The sequence below is a fragment of the Alligator sinensis genome, unplaced genomic scaffold, assembly GCF_000455745.1.
Source record: "Alligator sinensis unplaced genomic scaffold, ASM45574v1 scaffold20_2, whole genome shotgun sequence".
Lineage (NCBI taxonomy): Eukaryota > Metazoa > Chordata > Crocodylia > Alligatoridae > Alligator > Alligator sinensis.
Genome location: NW_005842012.1, coordinates 412,883 through 426,416, shown reverse-complemented (window position 1 = coordinate 426,416; position 13,534 = coordinate 412,883). Strand labels below are relative to the sequence as shown.

At 42.8% G+C, this 13,534-nt stretch overlaps 1 long non-coding RNA gene across 1 annotated transcript; it reads left to right on the top strand.

The window, feature by feature from the left end:
• The first annotated feature begins 6,747 nt into the window (after positions 1-6,747).
• LOC102384512 lies at positions 6,748-10,915 on the top strand. The gene is made up of 3 exons (XR_323630.1): positions 6,748-6,887; positions 10,060-10,171; positions 10,841-10,915. It is a non-coding gene; the product is annotated as an uncharacterized LOC102384512 (long non-coding RNA).
• Positions 10,916-13,534: the final 2,619 nt, after the last annotated feature.

Genomic DNA, 13,534 nt, shown 5'->3' with positions numbered 1-13,534 from the left:
TAAATATGGAATGGTTTTTGCATCCCGCCACTGATTGGCAGAGGGGCCCCAGCAGCCCCAATGCTTACTGCTGACCATCCAGGAGGCAAAAACTGTGCCATATTTAAAACCACGGTTTTCACCTCCCCCTGATCAGCAGCAAGCGGTAAGTGTGAGCGGTGGGGTCCCTCCACCAATCTGCGATTTCAGTAGGTCCCTAATTATAATACATGGATTGATGGTTTTATTCACTTTGTAGGTTTTCTTTAGCGATCGCTCGGACTACTTTGAGTTGTTTCCTTATCTGTAATACATGCTGGATGGGGTTTCTGGCAGACACCCTCCTGTGCTTCTCAACCTTTCCAAACTAGATCCAATATTCTTCATGGTTGATGTCCGTACAGTAATTCAAAGGGAGAAAACCCTGTTCACTCTTGCAATGATTCCCGATACACAAACATTAATGGGGCTAATGTCTTGTCCTGTTATTTAGGATCTTTACCCCTGGTCTTCTTAAGCATCCCCTTCAGACTCCTACTGAATTTTTCAACTAATGTTGGTCTGGGGATGTTACATTGATGTCCATAGCCTTTTTATCCTTAGAGTCTCTCAGACTTCCCAGAATACCCGTGGCATTAAATTGCTCCCTTGGTCAGTTATTATCTCTTTGGGGAGGCCCACCTGGGTGAATATTGTATGTAGTTCATTGGCCATCTTTTCTGTGCTAATAGTCCTAAGGGGCACAGCTTCTAGGTAGCAGGTAGTGTAGTCTACTAACACCAGAATATATTGATACCCTGCTGTGCTCTTTACAAGTGGCCCCACAATACCCATTTCCATCTGCTCAAAAGGCTTTTCCACGAGGGACATCTGTACCAGTGGCACCTTCTGAGACCTCCCAGAATCCACCAGTTGGCACTGGAGAAGACCAACAAAATCTCTCTACCTCCTGATGTATCCTGGGCCAGAAGAATTGGTGGAGTAAACACTTGCTGATCTTATCACTACCTAATTGCCCCCTTGTGGGGAGTTCATAAGCAACCTGCAGGATGGACCTATGGTACACCTTAAGTATGAGCAATTGTATTGCTTCTTCCCCTCACGTCTGTCCTCGGTCTACCTGGTACAATGACCTGATCAATGGACTCTATAAAAGCTTCTGGATCATCCTCACTTGCCATGTGTACAGCCGCTAGTGAAGCAAGGCCTCTCTTATACCCTCCATGCTGCCAGTGAGTGTACTTGCTGCCACTTTTTGATTATCCAGGACCAGGGTTTGCAAAGTCTCTGCTTGTCATAGCTGTTGGTAGATCAAATCATCTATCTTAGTTTCCCATTTCTGGGCTTGTTCATTGGCTGCAGTCTGCTGTTGGGCCAACAAGTGCAGCAGCTGCTCCATTTTCCTTCACTAAATTGCCAGAACAGTGTTTACTCACCCCAAGTGTCCTTTATGCCAGGCCATGCTCCTGCTTTACAATTCAGGCAAGCTCAGCCTTGTTCAGCCACAGAACATACTCCAGTCCATATCCTCTGCCCACTCAGATAAATTTCAAGTTCGGGGTGTTCCCAGTCACCCCCTTTCAGTGACCTCCACCTCCCCTTCAGCCACAATCCAGTCCTCCAGGGCCAAACTGACTGCCCTGGCTCAAGCCCTGGGTTTATGTCTCCCAGGCCCTGCTTCTTTCCAGTAAGGTGACTTCCCTGGCCTGGCTATAAGTGTTCTCTAATTAGGCTTGCCAACTGGTCCCCAGGGTAGCCTATAGTGGTTGATTTAGTTGTTGTAGCAATGCTTTCCTTCTTGCGCAGGGCTCTATCTTATAGCACTACTGTAAAGCCACTAACACTGTAATAGGCTTTTTACTGCCCACCCAGGTCCTGTCTTATTATAGGCACTCATAGCCTATAAATCCCTGGTGGCCAGCTCTCCTGCAGCACTTCATGAACAATCTTCCTTCACCTGGGGATCCATCCAGGCTGTTTCTCTGTTAAAGTAATAGGAGCTCTTCGCTCCCTGTTATACCACAGTTTTCAGCTGAGCATTAATTCAAGGAATCTGTGGATGCCATCATTTAACACACAGGCCATAGTGTCTCTCTGACAACCTCAGTAATGGCAGAATGGCATGTTTGCAACCATGCTTTCAAACACCAGTGGGGAACCTTATAAGAGAGTGTAATTTCTACCCTAGTAGCATTAGCTTTGGATGGCACTCCCATAGAAGTAGATTTGGTTCTGAATATGACCTTACCCTTCAGAATTTAATTGTCATTAAATCAGTCATCACTTGGTACTGCAGAGCTATGATATTCATGGGGTTCCCAAATTTCCAAGGCTGAGTTCTCACAGGGTCCTCTTGGTTAAGAAAACTCTTTTATTAATAAAGCCCCAGTTGAAAAAAAAAAAGCCCAATTGTCATGAACACAGATAAGCTTCTCTCATCTCTGCGAAAGGATTAGTGGAATTGCTTTGATTACTGAAGAAAAGGTGGGCCCATGATCAAGATTCTACTACTAGTCCACCCTCCACAAAACCTTCAAAGAAACCAAATAGCATGTTTCTCTGTTAATGCAAACTACACAATGCCTTTGGAGTGGGTTAAAAGAGACTGTGTAAAATGAGTTTTGCTGCTAGTGCAAGTAAAGAATCTGCTTTGAAGGAACGTATGGGACTGCATGCATTGAAATACAAGCTTAGTTTTTGGAACACAATGAAACAAAGAGCTTTCAAAAGCAGCATTAAACATAGGAGCTGCTCTGGTACAGACATAGTTAAACAAATCTTGGAAAGTGTCCTAAAAGATAACACTAGTAGTGTGGCTTTGTGACAGCCCTAGCAAGAATGAAGTGTGTGGCCAACTGGAGCTCACAATACAGGTCATGACACAATTGTTGGCAATAAGAAGTCTTTTATTTCAGAACCTCACAAATTGTATCCAAAGGGATGCTGCATCAACAGTCTCACAAGTCCAAGTAATAAATATTGACTCTCCAACCCCTAGTAAGGGCCATCCCAGCAGGCAGACAGGATTTCTTAGCACAAAGTCCTAACAGAGTCTGTTCCTCTCAAGACCTACAGGCCCTATCCACAAGCCTTCCTTTTAATACAGGGGCGGAAGGCCACTTAGAGAGTTTTGGCAAGCTCTTGAAGGTTGCATGGGTAACCCTACCCCTTGACAGGTGCCTCGCCCCCTGGTTGCCATCTTTGGACTAGCAGTCCCACCCCTGACCTCTGACCCTTGCCACTGGAAGTCCCTCCTCTTGCCCCTGGAAGTACTCCTTCGGAGATGAGGGTTTGCTATCTTAGAACCAGAAAAAAACCCAACAAATTATATACTAAAAATCAAATACCCATAATATTATATTTTAATTCAATTTAAAAATATATTTTTGTCCTGATACCTGTGTGTTTGTGCTTTATACGTAGAAGCGATTGCATAATAGCTCAAAATGTAGTCTTACTCTTGTATAGAGTGTGGGGTGTGCAGAGGTGTTGGAGGGTATGTGTAAGTGGGTGGATGTGGGGAGCTGTGGATGTGTGTGTATATGTATGTGTGGTATTTGTGGGATGTGTGATTGTGTCTGGAGGAGAAAGTGGCTGTGGGGTTTTCAGGAAGGGTTGCAAGGAGGGAGCCAGCTGGGCTCTTGCTGCCCAAAGTCTCATGGCCGTGTTTGTGCTTCGGTGGCTCCTGCTGCTGCCAGGAGGCTGGAGGCTGTTGGTGAAGGGTCTATCAGGCTCAGGGGGCAGTGGAGGGGGCTCCTGGAGCCATTGGGGGGGCATGAGTTAGTGGGGACATGGTCTGGGATGCGGGAAGCCCAAGGAGGTGGTGCAGAACTTGCATTGCGCACCTGAAGCTTGGGGCAGCAAAGGCCTGGCTGGCCCCTCCCACGGGCAGCCCAGGGGTTGCCACCACCCCAGGGGGATGGCCCAGCCCTCCTCCCACATGCCTCAGGGGCTGGCAGCCTGACAGCAGCTTGCCTTCTGGCCCTGGGACAGGCAGGGAGGCTGCATCAGGAGCCAGAGCTGAGCTGCGGCTGCTTTCCTGCTTCAGAAGCTCCTGCAGCTTCCAGTAGGCTGGGGGCCCTGGGGAAGCTTCTGACCAGCACTGGGGGGCAGTGGAGGGGCCACCTGAGGCCACTGGGGGAGCACATGGCCTGGGAAGTCCAGGGATGCAGCGCAGAAGTTTCATCCTGCACCTGAGGCTTGGGATGGCAACAGCCTGGCTGTCCCCGCCCCACAGGCATCCCCAGTGGGTGCTGCCACCCTGGGGGGAAGGCCTAGCCCTCCCCCTCCCTGCAGGGGTCCGGCAGCTTGGCAGCAGCTCACCCCCCCCAACCCCAGGACAGGCAGGGAGGCTGTGCCAGGAGCCGGAGCAGAGCTGCGGCTGCTTTTTTCCTTTGAAAGCTCCTGTGACTTCCCCGAGCTTCCCATACCCTGAGCCAGGACCCTGCCAGGTTGTGCCACCCCCAGCAGCCTCAGAAGGTGACTTGTGCTGCCCCCGGGGCTGGCCAGGAGCTTCCCCAGGGCCCCTGGGCTCCTCACTACTGCAGGAACTTCTGAAGCAAAAAAGCAGCTGAGGCTCTGCTCCTAGTGCAGCCTCCCCACCTGTCCTGGGGCTGGGGAGCAAGTTGCCACTGGGCCCCTGTGGGGATGGGGGGCCCAGGCTTTCCCCCCTGGGGTGGTGGCACCAACCGGAGCATCCCATGAGGGGTGGGGCAGCCAGGCCATTGCTGCCCCAAGCCTCAGGTGCAGGATACAAGTTCCATGCCACCTCTCCACACCCTGGGTCACGTTCCCACCGGGTCATGTCACCCCCAGGAGCCCCCTGTGCTTCCCCCAGGGCTGGAGAAGGGGGTTGGGAGCCTGCAACAGCTGAGCAGTGCCCCAGGGCCAGTGCCAATGGGGCCCAGAGCAGGCTGCCAGGAGCCCAGAGCATGGCTGGCTGGGCTCTATGGAGCCGGGTTGGGCTGCCCCAGCAGGGAGAGAGGGGAACCACCCAGCTCTGGGCCCCACATGCCCCCTCGCTCCCAGCCCCTTGCCCCAGCCCCATAGCCAGATGGGGACCAGCATGCACAGCCCTGACCCCCTCTTACCTGAATTTCCAGCTCTGGCACAGGTGGGAACAGCCCCATGGTCCCTCCAGCTGCAAGGGCGGGGCAGGGTGAGCCCTGCTCTTCCAGGGCCCTGCTGTGGCTTCCCCTGGGTCCTACTATCCCTGGCTCCTGTCACTTTTTACAGGGTAAATAAATATTAATTTAAAAAAATTTCTAGGGGCCCTGCAGGCTGGACAGAATGGCCTGGAGGGCCAGATCTGGCCCGCGGACTGTATTTTGCCCACCCGCCTTTTAATACCTTGTTTCACTAGCAGAGTCCAACTGTTAACTCTTCTCTCTAACACTGACCACACATGAACTCTCATTGGGGCAGGGCAGGTATGTTTCTTTTCTTCCTAGGAAAATTCATAAAATGTCCTCCTCTTGCCAGTTGCTATTCATATAAAACCCACAAAAAGCTTCTACTATACAGAACACACTTTTATCACTCTGTTGCTTTTGTTTTGACCACTTCACTTCTTTTCATGGCAGTCTAACCAAAACATTGTTACTTTTCACTGCTTTCTATCTGCCTTCCTATATTTTATTACATCTAAATCAACCTTCTTGACTTAGCAAGGTGGTAAGTCTACCTATATCCTACCTAGATCTAATCTGGACATGTTTCCCATCGTATAAAAATATTTTTGAGGTTTCAAAAATTGAGAGAGAGAAAGAGAGAGATCAAATCCACTAGTCTCGATAATCCACTAGTCAGAGTATGTTTCTGCAATGTAAAAGACTCTTGTCTGACCTGATTCAGACTAAAGACTTGAACCTTGGTTTCCCCTAGCCAAACTGAATTCCTAAGCCCTTGAGTATTGTGGGATAGATGAGAACCTCTCCCAGTTAAGTTCCATCATTGTCAAAACTGGTATGCATGAAAAATTTGAACTTTGACAAACTGAAATTTTCCAGAGGAAAAAAAATTTGGAAATCTCTACCAGTTTTCACAACCGGCCTTAGGAGTGGGCAATATGGGGGACTACCCAGGGTGCCATGGTTAGGGGGCAACACACGTGCACACATACACATAAGTACACACACACGTGTGCGCAGCCCATGTTTACATCAGACCTCTTTCCCCCCCCCTGCCCTGGCCAATCCCTGTCCCAGGCAGGAGGAGTGATGCCCAGCCCAGCCCACCTTCTGCCTCCAGTCACTGCTCAGGAGGAGCTGGGTGAGGCACGCGCGGGTGGGGTGGCAGCTGCTCCAGTCCACCCACCTTGCTCCTGCATAGCAGCAGCAATGCCTGCCACCCACTTGCCTGGCGCACCATGCCACTCTGGCTCCCTGCCAAACCATGTCCCACACCCCTAACTTCCTGCCTCTGCCTGCAGCAGCACCATAGACTTGGGGAGAGGGGAGAAGGATGCCAAAGTACAAGTTCACCCAGGGCACCATTTTCCCTAAAGCCAGCTTTGCCAGCTGTAACCCTTGTTTCATTTTCTGTGTTATTAATATTAGATCTGGCCAAAACCAGCAAAAGCATCCATGAAAGTGTACTCAATAATAAAGGCTTTTGGGCTATGTTCATATTCATTAGAGCTTTCTTTTCTTTAAACATTCTTGAGACTGAATTTCGCTACCATAAATGTTTTAGAAAACAGATGTTACACTGAACATGCTCAAACAGTTACAGGGAACATATTTTAAATTCAGTTTTCAGAAGCACTAACATCAGAAACTGTTACTAGTATGATGTGCATCAAACTGGAGAATAAGAAACGATGAAATGTCCTGTACATGACTGATTACAACTAAGCAAAACAACTCAAGTAACAAGCCACAGAGGACAAAAAATTCACAAATATGTCAGTAAGTAATTCTGAACAACAAATGGACTTGAGAAAAAAATATCTATACACAGACATGGTACAAGGAAATTGATGGCCAACATTTAACTACCAAATTATTTATTTGTAATTATTCATCTGAAGCTAGTAAACATTATTGAAAGCATATTATATTTCATTCTTGAAATGTTGCCTCAATCCCGAATGCTTGTATTGATCTGATACCAAAATTATGGATGTCTGAATGTATTATATATCTGTGACTATCTTTTCTAATATTTTGTAAGCTTGTGATAAGTAGAGATGTTAATATAATAATATAACTGGGGGAGAGGGCAGGGGAATTGATTTGAAATCAAAGGTATTTTTACCATTGACTTTAGCCCACCTGCCTCTGCCTGTAGCAGCACCATAGATTGGGGGGATAGGGAGGGGTGCCAAAATAAAGTTCGCTCAGGGCACCATTTTCCCTAAGGCCGGCTCTGTAATCTTTTTCTTCATTTTCTGTGTTATTAATATTAGATCTGGCCAAAACCAGCAAAAGCATTCATGAAAATACTTATGAAGTACATGTAGAGTTATGGAGTGAGACCCAGATCCTTAGAAATATCTACCCTAACTCCTACTGCTGTTAATGGGAGCAAAAATATCTAAACACCTTTGATGATCTGAACACTTGCAAGTTTTATGCTCCCATTTGCTTCAGTCTCAGAGGGTGTGTCTACAAGTCACCGTGCGGTGATGCTGGCATAACACCGTGCCATGTTGTAGCAGTGTACTGTGTGCTGTGTGTGGTGCACAATTAGATTTTGCTGCTAAGTCACTGTAGTGGTGTGCTAAAATGGGGGAGCGTGCTGCTATGGCAATGTAGCTGCCAGTCCCATGTAGACCTAAGTGATTACTATGTTGTCATAGCAGACCATACAGCAATGCAACATGTCTATACATTGCTGTAGGGTGATGTGTAGACGTGCCCAGAGATACCCTGTTTAACAGGAATTGTTCATTTAGGACCACATTTGGAAAGGAAGAGACTTAAGTTATATAGGTAATAAGTGTGGGTGTTTCTAAGTACAATTACTTCTACTTCAAGCATAAATAATGTGTCTGAAATAGTTTGATGTTTGCTTGGTTTGGTTTTGCTTGTTTTATTTTCTGACTTTAGACATTCTGGTTTTTGTCCTCAGCAACAATACTGAAATGACACATGAAATCTTATCTGCCCAGCCACATATTTCTGTGATACCCATCAGCATTGCATCTGACCATTGCAAAAATGCATGGAGGAATTCATCCTCATAATGCCCCCATGAAGTAAGGAGGTAGTATTAACCCCATTGAGAACTGGCACACTGAGGCACAGGCTGCTTAAGTGATTTCCCTAGTGGCAGAACTGAAAACTATAAGAGTACTTATACATGTGCTCCGATGCATTCTGATTAGAATGCATCAGAGCAGACTCAATTAATTCAGTCTGTTGGAGTATTCTAATTAAGATACTTCAGCATGCTGCAATATCTTGCATATTCACCATCCTGAATTTCAAAATGGCAGAGGGGGTGCTTTAACTAAGGCTCATCAAACAAGCTTTAGTTAATATACCCCTGGTGCCATTTTGAAATGTGGGATGCTGAATATACAAGATGCTGCAGCATTTTAATTAAAGAGGCTCCCAAGAGCTGCTTTAATTAAAATGCCCCTCCTCCCAACCCTGGAGCACATGTATAGGTACCCAAATCCCCAGAAGCAAATCTTTCATTTCCCTAGGGGCAGCACAGAGAACTAAACCCACCACTCCTGAGTTTCAGAGTGCCTTAATCACAACACTCTGCAAAGGCTTTGATTGCACTTTTTATAACTCAGCTAAAGCATAAAGATACTAATGTGCCAAAGGATGCCATAGCAGTGCTTGCTGCATCATTCCCAGCCCAACATTTATGATCAACCTGCTTTCTATTTGTATTGTATTTGAACTTCTGGATGAACCCTGCAGTCAATATCCCTGGCATAACTTGACTTGAGTGAGTCCATTCTATGGCAAGGATCTAGCCATATGCAAGTGGGTACAAATTCTTAAGCCTTCTGTCCATCGGTTTTGATGTTCTATAACTTTTGAGTGCTTTATATTACAACCTTAATAAAGTTCTTCTATCAGGGTTTCTTTTGTATGTAATGTATACAGGAAACTGTCTGCTCCAGCTGGGTGCTCTACATATAATTTCAGATGGATTTGCTGGGTTGTAGATGTTGTCTTTTTTCGGGACAGAAAAACCTAAGAATTTGTTGGATGCCTTTAAGAAGGGAATTGAAAACAAAAATAAAACTATCATCATGCCACTATACAAATCCACGTATAGTGGATCCATTAATTGCTACAGAGCAGAGCAGTCAGGGATGTATCCTCTGGCATCTCTGAACCAATGACAGTGGATGCCAGAGAAGGTAAAACAGAAGCTAGATCGCTTTAGATATACTTTGTTCATATGCTCTGCCTCTAATGCATCTACTCCTGCCACTGTCTGAGACAAGATACAGAGGTAGATAGACCCACTATGTTATTTCTTATGTTCTTATATACCTCTGAAATAAACACCCATGCAGTTTGTTGTTCTATTGCTCTCTTCTGGTAATAACAAAAAACGTGCTTCAGCGAATTCAATGCTAGTTCCACAAGCCCACTACTTCTTACAGCACCTAAATCAAAAATAATAAAATGCTGTTTTGATCCCAAGTGATAATTCTATCATGATAAGCTGGACTGACTCAGAAAGGTGTGTCTTTCATCACACTAGCTAGCCTTCTCTGTCCCCATGTTTAACCTGAAGACCAGAGTCTCTCTTTCTAGCATATTCTTGCCTTTTCAAATTACTGGTTAATACTGTAGTAGCAAAGATAAACTTCATAAAATAGATTAAATACTAAAAATGTAATTATGTTTTAAATTCAATGTAAATGTTTAAAAGTATAAAAACTTTGTGTTTTTGCATTTAGTACTGAAACCTCTCATGTATATGTATAGAGCAATTGACCACCCATAAAACTGTCTCACAAATTTCAAAGTAATGGTTTGTGTAATTATATTGAATCAGAGGGGTCCTGTTACTTTGTTCATAGCTGGGGGAAAAAAAAGCTTATGTAATACTGAAATGAAATGTTATTACAGTCTCACTTACTCATTCTTGGAATTGGCTTAGTGATTACTTCAACATCGACATCAGTGAAAAACATTTGACATCTGGCCTAGAAAATCAGACAGCAGACCACAGAGACTTTGATTAAAAAACTTCATGCAATTTTCTCCAATCAGTAAGTTGGCTTATTCTTTTATCAGAATGAAGGTTTCTTTCATCACCTGCAAATTTCTAGGAAGGCAAGAAAGAAAGAAAGGTTTGCAAATTTTTATATGAATCTCCATTTCTGCAAAATATTACACATAATAGCCTGTCCAGTTTTACAAAAGATTTGCTTATTTTTGTTAGCAAATAGTCATGTTTTATTCTTTTAACAATTTTGTTAAAACTGCTCTACTATCTAAGTGTGCTGTGTCACCCTTCTCTATGTAATGATTTTGCAGCACTCATGCATATGTCACACTCATATGCTGTGAAAAGCTTTTTCATACCCACTACATGTCACTGACTGATCCCAAGGTAGAAATAACATAGGCCACTTAATTTTGGTATTTTATACCCTCCTCTAGAGCACAGTCACTCTATAATGGAAAAGAATGAACCACTAGCACAATATTACAACATAGATCCTGAAACAAACTGCACTGCAGTATCATCATGAATTAAAGTCTCAGGCTGATACTCCAGCTCATGGCATAAGAGAGTAGGACATCAATGAACTCATGCAAGAAACACTGCAGTAATGAGCCATCGCAGTGCCTTTCCTCTTTGAGGCAAATTTATATGATGAAATTTGATAATTAACTTATGTCCAACAAACTAATTTCAATATATCTGTTTTCAGGTCACAGAAAGTTGCTGAAGCCATTGCAAATACAATACCCCATCTTCCTCTTCTGTCACAAGGACAAAGTCCCTGCTAATATAATGTCACAGTAAATTTGCTTATCTCTTATGAACAACGAGGTATGCTATAAAATATGTTCGCACTATCAAAACAGTCATAATCAAATCCTAATAAAATTATGAAGTTGAAATAAAAGGGAACTACTGTATCTCTATATGTTAGAATGTAATCCTTGAAAGGGATAATGCTTGACAAACCCCTCTGCTTTATATATTTTTTCTTGCTGGCTTAAATCTACAAGGGGGAGAGAAGAATAAAAAGAAAACCTGTCTTCCAACAAAAACTGAGAAACAGGAAGGTTAGTCTCAAATATAATGATACAGTACATTTCCAAGGTGCTGTCCAGACAGGTCAGTCAGTCCAAAATATTTCTCTAGGGATGCCTTTTTTGTTATTCTTGTTACTATTTTTTATTAGCAGCAACAATGTTGCTTCCTTCTTGACAAGATATAATTTATATTATGCAACAATCAAAGGAGCATTGCTACTACTAAATGAAGCACTTATATTAACACAGTAAAACACTGCATTGTCCAAATGCACTTCTATAGTGACACACCGATTTATCCAAATAATAGCGATATACTTGTTCAAGCAGGAAGTATATCTTTCTACATGTGTGGACAGCATCTAGCACACTTACCAGTGCTAACAGGATACAAAAAAGAATAATGATATTACATTATTTTTTATATCTTCCCCTTAAAGATCAATCTACTAATTCTAAAAGAGCATCTTTAAATTTGGGAGTGGCATGACCACTTTAAAGATGAATCATCACAGCATAACAAGTGTACTGCTAGGAAAAATGTTGAAGCTGGTGGGTATAAGAAAGGCCCCTCATTCAGATTAAATATAAGAAACAGTTAAGCTCTTTTTGGAGTAAGACAGTAGCATGTACAGTACAAACCACATGCCAAATGTAAAGGAACTCAGAAACTGGGCTGTGTAGTTTACTGGGAGCTACATACAAACACAGAGAGCTTGATATAATTTGAGAAACTGTAGCTATCTGCTACCTAAAGCATGTAAAAACAGAGAGAAAATGGGAACAGAAAGGTGCAAGATAGCCAAGGAGACAAGAAGAAAAGAACTTCTAATTGACCCTGAGGGGGCTCTTTGGGCAGACTGATGACTTGAATAATGTACAAATTGTGAGAAAAAAAACTGCCTCATATTTGTTGCCATCTCCTATGTTCAGAGAAACTGGATTTTAATATTATTTTTGGAAATAAACAGGATGACATGAAAATATGTGACATTAGCCACAATTTCTCCTCCAAATGCAAACAACTATAAGACACCAACAACTGGTAACTACTTGGATCCAAAGAAATAACATACTGATTTATATATAATACTACAATTTTGTGCATGTAAGTTTCTGGTTATTCTATTTTTTCCTCTTGAATATATTTTTAAACAAGTTGAGAAGTTCATTCTATTATCCCTTTTGACTCTGAGACCTACAAGAACGCATACTCCAAGTTCTACAAATATCAAAGCCTCAGTGCTCCCTCAAAACTTACAATTTTCTACAATACTGTTCTAGATCAGTACTGTTTCTACTTGAAAACATTTTATCCAGATGATACCTTATAAGGAAAATGATTTATTATGCTGTATCTATTCATGCACTGGATCCTGTAGAAACCTCAGATGAAAGGGGTTCTGTCTCATGGTAATCTGTAGTACCAGAGTTCTAGATTCAATTTTCTAATATACTTTTCTAATGTATTATGCAATAGTGATATATTACCACACCAAACTTTTCCTAACCATAACAGTAGGCTGCATATTAAAAACAGACCAGTAAAATGTTCTTATATGCAATTTCAAATGCCAAAGTATGCCAGCACTAAATGGCATGGCTCTTCTTCCTTACCTGTTTTTCTCCTAAAATCATGACATCAATAAAAATGGCTAACTCTTTGTAAAAGGGCTGGAGTTCTGACTTTGCTATTTATCTCAGAACAACCTTCAAGTATCATCAGTTTGAGCATCTGTTGTTCTGCACTATCATGAAATAAAAACCATCATCCTGTAAAATTTTATGTAGAGCATAAGCAGCTTAATTGGCTTGTTTTAATCAAAATAGGAACTTTGTTTAAGTGGGGTTTTTTAGCTTTTCTGTCAAAACAAGATTAACTCCTCTTATGACACAGGCAGTCTCTTACTTTTCCTTTCCATTCCTTTTATACACATATATATGAATAATTGATTTTTCAGGTCAGTGCAGAACCAAAAATTCAAGAAAAACTCATTTTGGGTCACTAGAAATAAATATATCTTGTTTTTTTCTCAATTAAATTAAAAACAGGGAAAAATTATTTTAGGTCAAACAAATGATCCCAAAGGAATAATTTCATTTTAGTTTTGGGTGTTTTCAGCTGTACAAGTTAAAGCTTGACTTTTTTGTTTCATGTGCACTTACAAAACTGTTTGCAATTAATGGAAAAGTCTCATGCATCATTTCTGATTTTTTCATTGTGCCATTAGAGAAGCACAGTTAATACTGCCTTGGTATTAACTGTGTATTGAGAGGTATAGAAAGTCAACTCTGGTGCACTTTCTATACCTTCAGACGTTTGGTATTCTAAATGCATCCTTAACTCTGAATGTCTAGGATTT